At 47.1% G+C, this 13,246-nt stretch overlaps 1 protein-coding gene across 5 annotated transcripts in view; it reads right to left on the bottom strand.

Moving 5' to 3' along the window:
* Positions 1-3,199, bottom strand: part of Vrk1 (VRK serine/threonine kinase 1) — a 67,336-nt gene extending 64,137 nt beyond the window's left edge. For 3 of the 5 annotated variants that reach the window (XM_028764505.1, XM_028764509.1, XM_028764510.1), the window contains exon 1: positions 3,104-3,199. The gene's annotated coding sequence lies outside the window, so the exon portion shown is untranslated. Of the gene's footprint in view, positions 1-2,736; positions 2,843-3,103 lie in introns of those variants that run through there. The other 2 variants (XM_028764506.1, XM_028764507.1) reach the window with 2 other exon arrangements.
* Positions 3,200-13,246: the final 10,047 nt, after the last annotated feature.

The raw sequence follows: 13,246 nt of genomic DNA, 5'->3' as shown, positions 1-13,246 counted from the left end.
CCAAACAGATACTACTTAGTAATACAAGACTACCTTACCTAAAGAGTAACGAATCACAACACCAGTTTTCCTAAGCTCATAAACACACTGTGCCTCAAGAAATTCTTAAGCTTATTAAAGAATGGCAGTAAAATGTCCTCGTTATTAGATAGTACTTGCTGATCAATTTATTACCTACTCTGAGGTCAGGACACACCTCCTACCTCCCGGGCTCTAAAGAGCTTCTTTTAAAGCATAAGCCTAGCCAGGTTGAGGCACGCATATCACCACCACCACCACCACACACACACATCACTGGGCACTTGTAAACCAGGAGACTGCAGTGAGCTCCAGCCAACCTACAAGACGTAAGTGAGTTCGAGGGCAGCCCCAGACTGCACAGCAAGATCCTGTCTCGGAATACTAAAGTTAGTGAGGATCACACACTGCATGAACGCCATCCCAGGACTGATACGCTTGGGTTTGAGAGCAAAGGCTGCAGGCAACGTTTTGAAATGCAGCAAGCTGCCGGGCGGTGGTGGCGCACGCCTTTAATCCCAGCACTTGGGAGGCAGAGGCAGGCGGATTTCTGAGTTCGAGGCCAGCCTGGTCTACTGAGTGAGTTCCAGGACAGCCAGGGCTACACAGAGAAACCTTGTCTTGAAAAAAAAAAAAAAAAAAAGAAAAAGAAAAAAAGAAAAGAAATACAACAAGTTACTCCAACACAGCAACCTCTGAACACAGGGCTTAGACTGCACTCTCAGAGGGAATATTAAATGACACTGGCCAATCTTATGGCTTTACAGTGGCAACTGCAAATACAGTCATCGAAATATGGGCCAAAAGTTTGACCACTGGGCCAATGTTACCACCCTCCAAACTCATCTCACATCCTTACTGCTTCAGCCAAACAGTGGGACAAGCAAGGGTAGGTTGTGCACTTAGCAGCTGCCATGTGGTCTCGGGTCCCAAGTGGCTCTCACTATCGGTCTGTGTCCTCCCATATTTAAAAAGAACCTGGACAGCCCTGGACAGCTGAGCAGTGGTGGCGCACACCTTTAATCCCAGCACTTGGAAGGCAGAGGTAGGCGGATCTCTTGGGAGTTCAAGGCCAGCCTGGTCTACAGAACATGATCCAGGGCAGCTAGGGCTAATGATGAAACCCTGTCTCAAAAAAACAAAACAAAACAAAACAAAACAAACAAACAAACAAAAACCCCTGACAAGCATGCAAAATGCTCTACCTGTGTAAAACGTGCTCCAGGGCACCCTGTCACCAGTCCGTTGAGGTCCCGTCCAGATCACCTCACGCTGAGCCATCAATAGCACTTTAATTCCCAGCAGGCCCATTGCCTGATGTCTTAAGACATGAGCCTTTGCCCATTTTCATAAACTCAGGAGTCACACTTCTGCATTTGATTGCAAGGTAAATCCCAAATAAATGTGTTTGTTTTTTCAATAAAAAATATTTTTTTTATTTTTTTAAATAAAAAATATTTTAAGATTTTATTTTTTTTAATCAAATCCTATTCATAGCATGTCTATTATGGATGCCTTTAAGGGGAAGAAAAAAAAAAAAGGTCAAAATGTATATCTTTGTCTTTTTCTAGACATCCGGGACATTCACTCGTTATTTTATGTTAGTTCTCAAAGTTAAGAGAAAAAAAAGCTGGCCTATTTCCTGTAAGAAATTTAATTTTAGGGTCTGTCAACATTTTAAATGCACTGCTGTTATTTTTAAAATATATGCACGCATACTTGAATAAGACTCAGCCTAAACTTCCCACATAACCGTTCCTTGGGCACTCGGAACGGTTATTCCGATGCCAGGCTCCCTGCTTAACACATCAACTCCACCATGTCATTTGTTTAACAAATAAACTCTCATAGTCTCTGCAATGCCAGGCGTGAGCGGCAGCCATTACAGTTACCAACGTGGTATCTGTACTGGATACTATGTGCTGAACAGAATCCCTGATGCCTAACACACACTCCTTATCCAACTCAACCCAGCCCATGTTACTGTTAGCACGGTCTCCATCAGCGGTGCCGAGCGGCAGTGTCTGCCATCTGTGGTCGCACGACAGGGGAAAGCCATTATTAAGTGATGTCAAGTTACATTCCTTTCTACAGGTAGATGAACACTCTCTTAACCGCCCAGATAACTTAATTCCAACCATAACTGTAAATTAAACTTCCCCAACCAGCACGTCACCAAAAAAGTGAGATGCTTTTCTCCTGAACTCTTAAGCCTGGTGGTGATGGCACATGCCTTTAATCCCAGGGCTCAGTAGGCAGAGGCAGGCGGATCTCTTGTGGGTTCAAGGCTGGCCTGGTCTACAGAGCAAGTTCCAGGACAGCCAAGGCTACACAGAAAGAAAAAAAAAATGTCTTGAAAATCCAAAATAATGATGATAATGATGATAAAATGCTAATCTACATTTTTTTCCACTGTTTTTGAATCCCAAAAAGAAAGAAAGCAACGAAGCTCTTCAACGATCCTGTAAGTTTAACCACCACCTCCCCAATGGCAACATCGTGTCTCCAAATTGCTCCAAGAGCAATGAGGTACGGAAAGGAAGAATACACGCAGACATACAGAATGGTTAACGTCCACAATAAGACAATAGAAAAAAGCGGGGAACCTGATCAGCACTAGCGTGTGTCCCCCATCTCTCAAAGACTCTGGCGCAGTTTCACACCTAACGCTATTAGGACTGGAAACGATCTAAAACAAACTCTGGCGCCGGAGCAAACCTGTTTGCCTCTGAAGACACTGCACCAGGAGACAGGGCACCGGCGGTGGAGACCTGAGGAGCAACTCCAGGAAGGAGACGAGAAGCTGGCGACCGCGGGTGTGCCCCGAGGCCTCACCTCACCGCTGCTAAGGACGAGAATCCTCCCCTGGACAAGGGGTCCAGGTCCCTGTCCCCTTGTCCGCCACCCTGGCCCTGGCCCGGCTTCGGGCGGCCTTCTAGAACCGGGCTTCCGGCAGCTCCGCGAGCGGGCAGAGAAGCGAGGGTTCCCCGGCAGGCCCGACCCAGCCGCGGACACCCGGACGAGCAGGCGCCACTCTGAAGTGACGCCGTACCCACCGTCCCGCAGCCACCCCACCGCTTCCTACCCACAGCGGGCAACTCGCCGTCCACAACGTAGTACGAACTTCCCGCCGCTTTCCTAGACTCGCGACTTGCCCACGGCGCTGTCCCCGTCCACACCCTGTAATACAGAGCCTTCCCATTGGCTGCGAGCGGCGGGGGAGGCGGGGCGAGAGAAAGGGCGCGCTTCTCTGTCACTGCTGCGGGCATGCCGGGAGTTGTGGTCCTTGTGCTTGCTCCATTCTGGGAATTGTAGTCTTTGAACGGCTAAGGGGGGGCGTGTTCCTCTGAGCCCGAGGGCTTCTGGGAAATGTGGTTTGCAGCCCGCTTGCTGTTTTACCGGCCACTGTAGCTCTCAAAGCCTTAAGAACCGATATAAATATAACCAATATTCACTGTTGCTTGATTTATTAAACGAGTTGGAAAAGAGACTCATTTCAAATATCCGAAGCACGTCTCGGTGTTTACTTAATCCTCCGCAGTATTTAGGCTGCTGTTACCTAATGTCCGTTTGCTTTGTTTCACCATCCTTTCTAGAGGTTGGAAGCATGGGCTTCAAGCTGCACTTGGGATCTGCGGATCTGAAGCCCTAGGAAAGGCCTTGGGTGCTGTTCTTGTTTTCTTGTTACTGCTATTGTTTTACCAATTGGATTTTGTTGTTGTTGTTGTTGTTGTTGTTGTTGTTGTTTTGGTTTTTGGTTTTTAGTTTTTAAGACATGGTCTTACTATGTAATTCTAGCTGCCCTGGAACTCACTATGTAGACCAGGCTGGCCTGAAACTCACAGAGATCCACCTGCCTCAGACTTCCAACCTCACTGCTCCAGGCTTCTGTTGAGTTCCATCCATGGGGGACCCTGAGATGAAAAAAAAAAGGAAAGTCAGCTAAAAAGGTGGTGTTTCCTTGTGATTTTTTTCCTAGTGTGTGTGACACACACATAGAGCAGAGTAAGTCCTTTAGCTGGAAGTCACTTCAGCTGGGCTTCCCACAAGTATGCAATGAGATCATGCCATGGTGACTGTGTTAAGACTAGAGCTGGTAACATAGTGGCTGCCCCTGAGCCACGCTACTGTTCCATCCTGTGAGGCTCCAACCCCACACCTTTCTAAACAGCCTCATTGAACATAAACCTTCCTCAACAAATCCTCTCCTGGCATCTGCTTTCTATACACACCCCGATGAAAATGCAGACACAAGGTGAGCTCTTGATGAGTATTTGTCAGCAGAGAGGCCGCAAGATTCACACATCTCGTGAGTGTGAAGTCCCACAGCAAGACTCTGTGGTCAGAAGGCTCTGTGTGAAAGCTATTCTGCACGCTCAAACAAGTAAGTACACACATACGTGCTCGGAATGGGACTTGTTACATTGTGACCGAGTTCCCCTAGTGCAGCAGAAAGGTCCCTGCTTCCACGCTGGCTTGACAATTGGCTGACCTTAAAACACAGTTAAGTCAGCAACACTGCCTGGACTGTTCCAAGGTGGGAATATAATGTACTCCAGAACTCAAGGCTCCGGCATTATCAATTGGATGGCTCTCAGTCAAGTGCTACTTTGCTGAGGCTATGTTCCAAGGCTGTTGCCAACACCTCCAACACCACCCACACGTGCTGAGAAGTCCTAGCAGTATAGAGAGTGGCAGGAGACCAGTCCAAGCTGCCGTCATGGTGACAGCATGTCTGAAATACCACTGGTTTACGATGCAACTCCTGGGACATAAGAGACCTTCAGCACAGTCTAGGAGTTGATGGGTTGTTCTGGAACAGGAATAGACAGGCCAGTGATCAGTCTTGCTGAACTTTTGAAATTAAGAACTGAGTTCTGGTGGAAAGGCTTGAGAGTATACTACACCTCTACGGCCAGGCCTGGTGGTACTTGCCTTTAATCTGAGCATTCTTGAGTCAAAGGCAGATAGATCTCTGGTCTACATAGTCGAGTTCCAGGACAGCCAGAGCCACATAGACCCTGTCTCAAAAAAAAAAAAAAAAGTGAAACAAAAAACTAACCTCTATAGTCCTAACAAATATTTTTGAACATTTATTGTGAACCAGGAATTAGAGTGTCCATCAACAATTCCCATTTAATTAATATTTAAGAAAGCCCTACTGTTAGACAGGAATTATGTTTTCCCATACATTTTGATTTAGGGGATTCAGGTTCTCTGAATCTGCTTTCAGATGCTGTTCTCGAGGCTTCTTTATACACAGCCTTAAAACACGGAGACAATTCCTTTCATGAAACCCTTTCAGCTTGGTGATAGAGGTGTGGACAGAGCAGGGTCAAAGGTCATAGATTCCTAGTTCAGGGGCCATTGAGGATCAAGCAGGTGACTCACATGAAGGTTAGGCAGTGTGAACCACAAGTTTTCAGCAAGGAAGACTAACTAAAATTTAGTATATTTAGTAGGTGTGTAGAATCGGCATTGGCTTGCCAAACAGCCAGTCCCCAAGCTGCTTTTACATTCTAAAAGCCCCAGTTCCTGGCTGTTGGTATTTTGTCTAGGCTCTGCCCCACAGTTACCTAGCAAGAGCCAGGTGTGTCAACTCACTATAAAACGGGATACATGCCCCTCCTCACTCTCTTCTCCTCTTCTCTTGTTCCTGCTCCCTTACCCTCTTCCCCCTCTCTCCCCACTGCTCATGGCTGGCCTCTCTCTTCCTCCTCCTCTTCTTCCTCTTCTTCCTTCTCCTCCTCCTCCTTCTCCTCTCCTCCTCTTCTTCTTCTTCTTCTTCTTCTTCTTCCTCCTCCTCCTCCTTCCTCCTCTCTCTCTCTCTCTCTCTCTCTCTCTCTCTCTCTCTCTCTGCTTTACTCTGTCTCTACTACCTCAACTCCCCTCCCCATGCCCTAAAAAAGCTCTATTCTATATTATACCATCCTATGGCTGGTTCTTCAGGTGGAAGAGATGCCTCAACATGGGTCCACAGAGACACTCCCTTCCCCCACACCATACCGTGCCTCCACCAAACATATCCCTGGCTTCTTTTCTTTTTATAAAACACAACACTGGCAACCCTACACAGGGACGTGAAGAAGTCAACAATGGGAGTCACTTTGAGAGAAGATATTGGTACCATCTCATGGTGGAAACCCCATCTGGGAAATCCAAGCAACCAACGTAGTTATTAGAGGAGCCATACTTCCCTGGCAGGCTGCCAGCAGATGCTCCCTCCACCCACGAGTCAGTTCTTGAGTCCTTGACCTTGTTGTCATCTGTGGAGTGGGGACAGTCATCCTAGGCTAACTAGTAATTTGCCTCTCCCAGACCAAGAGGAGACAATGAGGTAAAGCTTCAGAAGAGCTTTGATCTATGTGGAAGAAAGCTGCCCGGCATCCTTATTAATTACAGTCACAAAGGGAAATACTACCCTTTGTGAGGGGGGAAAGAGAGGGGAGCAGGGAGCAGAATATGTAGGAGTCTCTAGCCCTGGTTTGTAGCCACCCAGCCCCTTGAATTTTGAACGTCTGTTTGTCAGGCATAGTGCCCCAATACATTTAAGATCTGTTGGGAAAGCTAGTACATGCACAAATTATAATGAACAGGAGTTTATGAAAATCTATTACTTTCTGAGAAAACGATTTCATATACTCTTGCAAGGCAAGATATAGGACCCCCCGGTGTCTAGATAAATAGACCCAACTTCAAGATAATTAACCTCAATTGTCTTCTTGGTAAGATCTAGGCTAGCCTAGGAGAGGGGCCTCAGGGCATGGTTGGAAGGGACTGCTTAGGTTATCTTGTGTGGGAAGATCCACCCACTGTGGGCGGCGCCATTCCCTGGCTAGGATCCTGGACTGTGTGTGGAAGGGGCTGAGTAGCTATTCATTGTTCTTTGCTTCCTGGTTATATATTTGAGTTGAGTAGCTGCTTCCAGCTTCAAAGTGTCCTCCCCGACCCTGAGGAACTTCACTGTGAACCATGAGCTAGAATAAACTTTTTCTCCTGTCAGAGTATTTTATCACAGCAATAGAAGTAATTAAGACACTTATGAACTGACCTTGATCCATTCAAGGCCACTGTGTGGGCTAATGTTTTAAGTTTAAATTATTTTGATTAAGAGACCTATAAAACTAAACTGTCTCTAAGCCTGTATTCCCACTTGCCCAAGGACAGATACTTTCCTGGAATGCTGGGGGCTGTTGTTCATATAAGGTAATAAATCACATATTTTCACTTCTGTAAACAAGCTTGGTTGCTCCAACTGAACAAGATGTGCTTGACCGCATGTAGGCAGGAAGTATCTCAGGATGTATGCTTGCCCCCAACATCAGACAAAGGCAGGAAGTAATAGCCTTTATAAGCCTCTGCCTACCATACTTTGGTGCCATACTCTGGGAATCCTGGCCAGCATTTAATAAAACTTGCTTCAAATTTGGCTCAGAAATTATAGTAGTGGTCTTTTTGTCGCCCAGTGGGATTGACATCACCCTGCAGAACTGACGGCTCCAAATCCTTACAGATGTGGGTTGCAGTTTCTAAGATTGGAAACTATAATGAGGTCAGAGCATCTTGGGGATGTCCACAGTGCTACCCAGTGCCTGCCAGCCCAGCCCTCCAGTGATGCTAAGTTCCTTTGTCCTTAAATTTTTTACCGTGCTTTCTACCTCCCATGGTCGACTTTGTTATAGGAGAGAAGCTGGCCCCACAAATACAATCTCTCATCGATTATTGTTTTAATTTAATTACATTAATTAATTAATTAAACTACAAGTACTCATTTATTTATTTATCTACTGTGTGAGCGTGAGCACATGCCATAGGGCACACGGAAGGGTCAAAGGGCAGCTTGCAGAGTCAGTTCTCTCTCTCCACCGTGTGGGCCTCTGGGATCAAATTCAAAATTTTTCAGGCTTGGCAACAAGTGCCTTACCCCTGCCCCTTCTCATCCGTTCTAACGGCAATCTTACTATTTCCCTATTAGCACCACATAAAATAGTGTAGGATTTGAGACATGAGGAAGACGTCGATCTAGTGAAATTCTAAGGTGCTGCTGCTTCGGCTTCCTCCTTGGAAATCCTCTCCAGGACATTTCTACTCTTCCTTCTATTCTCCACAAGACGGCTCTCCCCAAGTCATACAGAAGTGAACTGCTCTTCCTGAGTCACAGCTTCTGAAAGCCGAGACAAACCTCTTTAGAGGAACTGAGAGGCAGACTGTTGTTGGGGGTCAGTGTGGGCTTGTGAATGAAGAAGTACCCAGGGTGGACTTGTATTAATGACTAACTTTACCAAGTCTGCTGTCTCCCCCACCCACCCCCCTCCATCCCCATCTGTCACATCTGCTTGTGAGAGATAGGGAAGGCAGCCTTCCCTTGTGCTCAGACTTCTTAATTCCTCCTTCTCTCATCATTCCATCTCCAGGACGGGGCTAGAAGCAGCTGTCATTAGGTGTCCTTCGTGCCTAGGGTCAGATATGCATGCCCGCTCCTATCCGGCTGCCGAGTTACAAACTGGGAAGGGAAGGCGAGCTTGTTCAAAAACAAAAGCAAGTTGTCACTTCGCTTTTTGCAACCATCCGATTCTTGCCATGTTTTGATTTCAGAGCTGCTCCAGGATTCTGGGACAAAAGGCACTATCTATAAGCACGATTGTGAGACTCAGGGGGGCTCTGAGCAAAACAAAGTCCTTTTATTACCAGAGAATTGGAGAGACTCGTCGCTAAATATAGTTACTCCATGGAGATGTATTTTCTCCCTTTTTTCTGCCAATGATCACCTACAGCCTATCAGTAACATTTTCAGAGTGTTTCTACCTGTTCAGCTCTATACGATCTCATACCTGACACACATAGGGTGTTCCCATAAGTATCTCATCCAGTCCTCTCCACAGTTCTTTGGGGCCAGGCACCATTGCTAGCCCATCTCAGCATCAAGGCAATGGAGTCTTGGAGATCTCTGGCAACTTAGCCAAAGTCAGAACTGATAAGCATCAAAGCCAGGATCTGAGCTGGTCTCTATAGTACCAATGAGGACTGTCTTCCTTTGTGCCAAGAGGAACACTGGGAGGCACCACAAAGCAGGGAACATGCCACCAGATCTTTAGCCAGCAGTCATCGGGTCGCCAAGGCAAGTGACAAGGAAGTGGTCCAACAGCAGTTCTTTCTGTGGGAACATCTTGGCTGGCCAGGGTTCTCTGAGAGCTAGGACTCAGGGCTCTATTTGACTCGAAGTAGTGCTGAGCATCCCTCCTCATTTCCCTAAGGTATGCTCAGACCCTGTGGCTTTCTTGAAGTTGAGTAAGAAGGCCATTCCATCTCGAGGCGTCAGAGGAAGGATGCCACAGGAGAAGGGACAAGGATCACACTTCTCGGCTTTGGGATTGGGAAACAGACTAATTTTTTTTTAATTACTCTTTGATGATTTCATACTTTTGAAACTCTCGGCAGAAGCAATAGACCTTAGAGACTTTCTTGAGCTGTGCGTTAAAGCGCTATCTTAATTTATTCTCTATTGCTGTGGCGACCAAACACAACTTGGGGAAGAAAGGGTTTATTTGCCCACCACTTCCATGGCACATGTCAGCCTGGCAAGAGCTCAGAACAGGAGCTCAAACAGGAACCTGAAGGCAGAAACTGAAGCACAGACTATGGTGGAATGCTGTTTGCTGACCTGTTCAACCTACTTTCTTATATGCCTCAGGACCATGTACCCAAGAATAGCATCCTCCCATCCACCAAGAACATGTCCTACAGACTTGACTATAGGCCAGTCTGATGGAGGCATTTTCCCATCTGATGTTTCCTCTTCCAGAATGACTCTCGCTTGTGTCAAGAGTTGACAAAAAAAAACTAACCAGGGCAAGAGCTGAAGGTCACGGCCCTGGAAGAAAGGTGAGAACGTAATAGACTCCTAGTTGTCTACTGCCCAGTCCAATACTATGAGGACAAGCTGGGAAAGAGGGATAGGAAATCATGACAGTTCAGAGAGTCCCCAAAAAGGGATGGGTGTGTGCCCGTCCCTTCCCACATCAAGAGCAAGTCCCAGTGGTAGAAACAGAACCACAAAGGAAGCGAATCTGTGTCTTGCAGGGAATGAGGTCTCGACTTGTCTTCTAGACTCTGAGTCACTTGCTGGTCCTCCAGTGCCAATTCTGTAGTTTCTCAGACTGAATTCTGTCCTTTTTCTCCAAGGTCTTGTGCTGAGGTCCTGATTCCAGAGGCAGAGAGAGAGCCCTTGAAGAGGTGACTGAGGTAAAATAAGGTATGTGTGGGTGTAATAGGGCCCATCCCTTTATATAAAGAGGAGAGCAGAGCAGAGACCCACATAGAGGGAAGACTGCGGAAGACACCATTGGTAAGCCAAAGAGAAAGCAAGCCTGCAAACACCTTGATCTTGGACCTCTGCTTCCGGCCCTGCTGTGTAAGCCACACTGTCTGGGATATTTTATGATGACTGTCCTGATAAGCTAATGAGTATGGAACCCACCCTAAGGGTCACAGAGCTGCTTGGGTCCCCCAGGAGGAGGTCTGTGATCCCAAGAGCTGTTCCCCTGTTTCTCTCAGCTCAGCAGTCCATCTTCCCCTCACATCAGTGTCTCCTAGCAACCTGTCTGTGGTCCAGGTCAAGAATCCTTTCTTCTTCACTTGGGATGGAGGAAGCCATCCATGAAGCCAGAGATGTGACCTGAAGGTGACGTGTGGGCACAGCTCTGCTTCAGACAGTTAAGCACATTGACAGGTTTCCTAGGAAAACATCAACACAGGGCAGCAGAAAAGAGTGACAGACACTATTATGTAGCATGTGAGGCCCTCGGAGGATAATGACTTATCCGATCTTCATGATCAACCCAGAAAGCCCGTGTGATTGCCGTAGCCTCCCATGGGAGAAATGGGAGCTAGACCTGAGGTCCTGGTAAGGGGCTTGGTGTGTTTCACCTGTCCAAGGTTCAGCCATGCTCACCAATGCACCAGTGTTAAAAGACGGTGAAGGCTAGACACTGAAACAGAGGGCTGTGATCCGAACATGTAGGGAGCTGAGGCAGTAAGGTCTCAAGTTCAAGGCTGGACTGGGGAACAGAGTGAGACACTGGAGAAAGAGAGAAAGACAGACAGAGACACAGAGAGAGACAGAGACACAGAGATAGATAGTGACAGAGACAGGAAGTGATAGAGACAGACAGAGATGGGGGTGGGGTGAGCACTATTAAGATGAGATTCAGCTGAGCAGTAGTGTTGATGCCTTTAATCCCAGCACTTGGGAGGCAGAGGCAGGAGGATTTCTGAGTTCGAGGCCAGCCTGGTCTACAGAGTGAGTTCTGGGATAGCTAGGGCTACACAGAGAAACCCTGTCTCAAAAAAAACCAAAAAAACAAAAACAAGATGAGACTCTTGGGTGGTTGAGCACTGTCCTTGGAATCGCTGGTGAGTTTCCTGTTCTTCCCACGTTTCTAGCACCCCGACACTGTCTGTCACGCGCTGATGTCACCTTGGCACCCCTGCCAGCCCCACACTGCTCTCTCTGCTGCCCTCCTAGACTGGATGCTAAGTAAGCTTCATTGCTGCCCAAGGTACTCAGCTGTAGGTGTGCCATCGAAGGAGCAGAAAATGGACGAATACAGGCAGCTAGTGACAGAGCAGGGTTTTTATAGCCTAACACGTGGATAACGCCACACTGCCTCCTTAGACCGGATAAGTGGCCACTTCCCCTTCTTTCTGCGCCAACGTCTCTCTCTCTTTCCGAGCACCTTGGGAAGAATGAATAATCAGCAAGTTGATGAATTATCCACACTGCACAGCAAACAAGCTCGATGGTTATTTTGCCTCTCACAGGTGTGACTTGATGGCAGAGCATTAGTGACCATTAATAAAAGAAACCTGGGCTGCAATTGACAAGTATGTTTGAATTTCCCCGAGGCTCGCATTTCACACCGGGGAGCTGAGCTCAGCCAATATTTTCTCACTCTTAACACCTGCGACCAAGGCCGAAAGCATGATTTAACCAAGGGAACATTTTTTTCCCCACTGGAAATTTAAATATAAACCCAAGGATAATTTGTGAACTTGATCACTGCTTCCCATGATCACCATAGGCCCTAGCTCACCACAGAGAGAAGCCCGAAAGGTCTTGAAAATCCGTTAGGCTGCCTAGGGAGGTTCTGGACATATCGCAGAACCCTTTGGTGCCTCCCCTGGCTCAACCTAAACGTTATTTATTCACTATTAAATAAATATTGGCTGAGCCCCAACTATGGCCCTACTGTAAGACTCTCAGGATAGGGATGAATGAAACAAGATCCATGACTGGGGGGTGAATGGACAAAAACTGACAGACAGTTGCAGAGTGAAGGAATGGCCACATCCTGAAGGGATTGATGTTCCTATGTTCCCGCTTCCATGAGGAAATTCCCTTCCAGCCAATAGGGGAAGCTATTGGAAAGGAATGCCAGCCCCTTTCCACAAACCTCTCTGAGAAAGAACTCAACACTAGGTCCTCTCTCTCTCTCTCTCTCTCTCTCTCTCTCTCTCTCTCTCTCTCTCTTCCCATCATGCTATAGTCTTCCTTGTGTGAGACAAGGTAGATGAGGTAAGATGAGGTGAGGTGACAGAGGGAGGGAGGGAGAGAGAGAGAGAGAGAGAGAGAGATAGAGAGAGAGAGAGAGAGAGAGAGAGAGAGAAGAAATCTAGAACTTTGTGTCCTGTGAAATCCTCCTCCTCCAAAAATTAAAGGGAAATGAATCATTTCTGGAGCAGAAGAAAACATGTGTCCCCCCTGACCTGTCTAATAATAATAATAACAATAATAATAACAATAATAATAACAATAATAATAATTTCTCCAGAAAGGAAGAAAAAATGGTTTGGGTCAGAAATTCAAACACGCAGAAAGGAAGGACATTAGAGAAGGAAGATGGGGGGAAGAATTTAAATGTGGGGGTTGGCAGAAGAGAAGATGGGGGAGGTGAGGAGCAGAGAGGAGGGGAGAGGGGGAACTCTGGTGGTGATGGCGTAGTAGCTTCTGTCATAACATCTCCCTACTATTGTGCTAAAGCAGACAAACACCAAAGGACCTGCCCATGAAAGAGAGCACCACCTAGGGAGACCCTGCTGCCTAGGGAGTCCGACGTCTCCACCAACAGTGCCTGATGTTTCTGCCTCAGGGGGCTGGACCCAGAGGAAAACCACCATGTGCTATTCTCATTCTCTCTCTCTCTCTCTCTCTCTCTCTCTCTCTCTCTCT

This window comes from Grammomys surdaster, unplaced genomic scaffold, assembly GCF_004785775.1.
Source record: "Grammomys surdaster isolate TR1022 unplaced genomic scaffold, NIH_TR_1.0 144, whole genome shotgun sequence".
Lineage (NCBI taxonomy): Eukaryota > Metazoa > Chordata > Mammalia > Rodentia > Muridae > Grammomys > Grammomys surdaster.
This window is presented reverse-complemented; position numbering and strand designations above follow the sequence as displayed.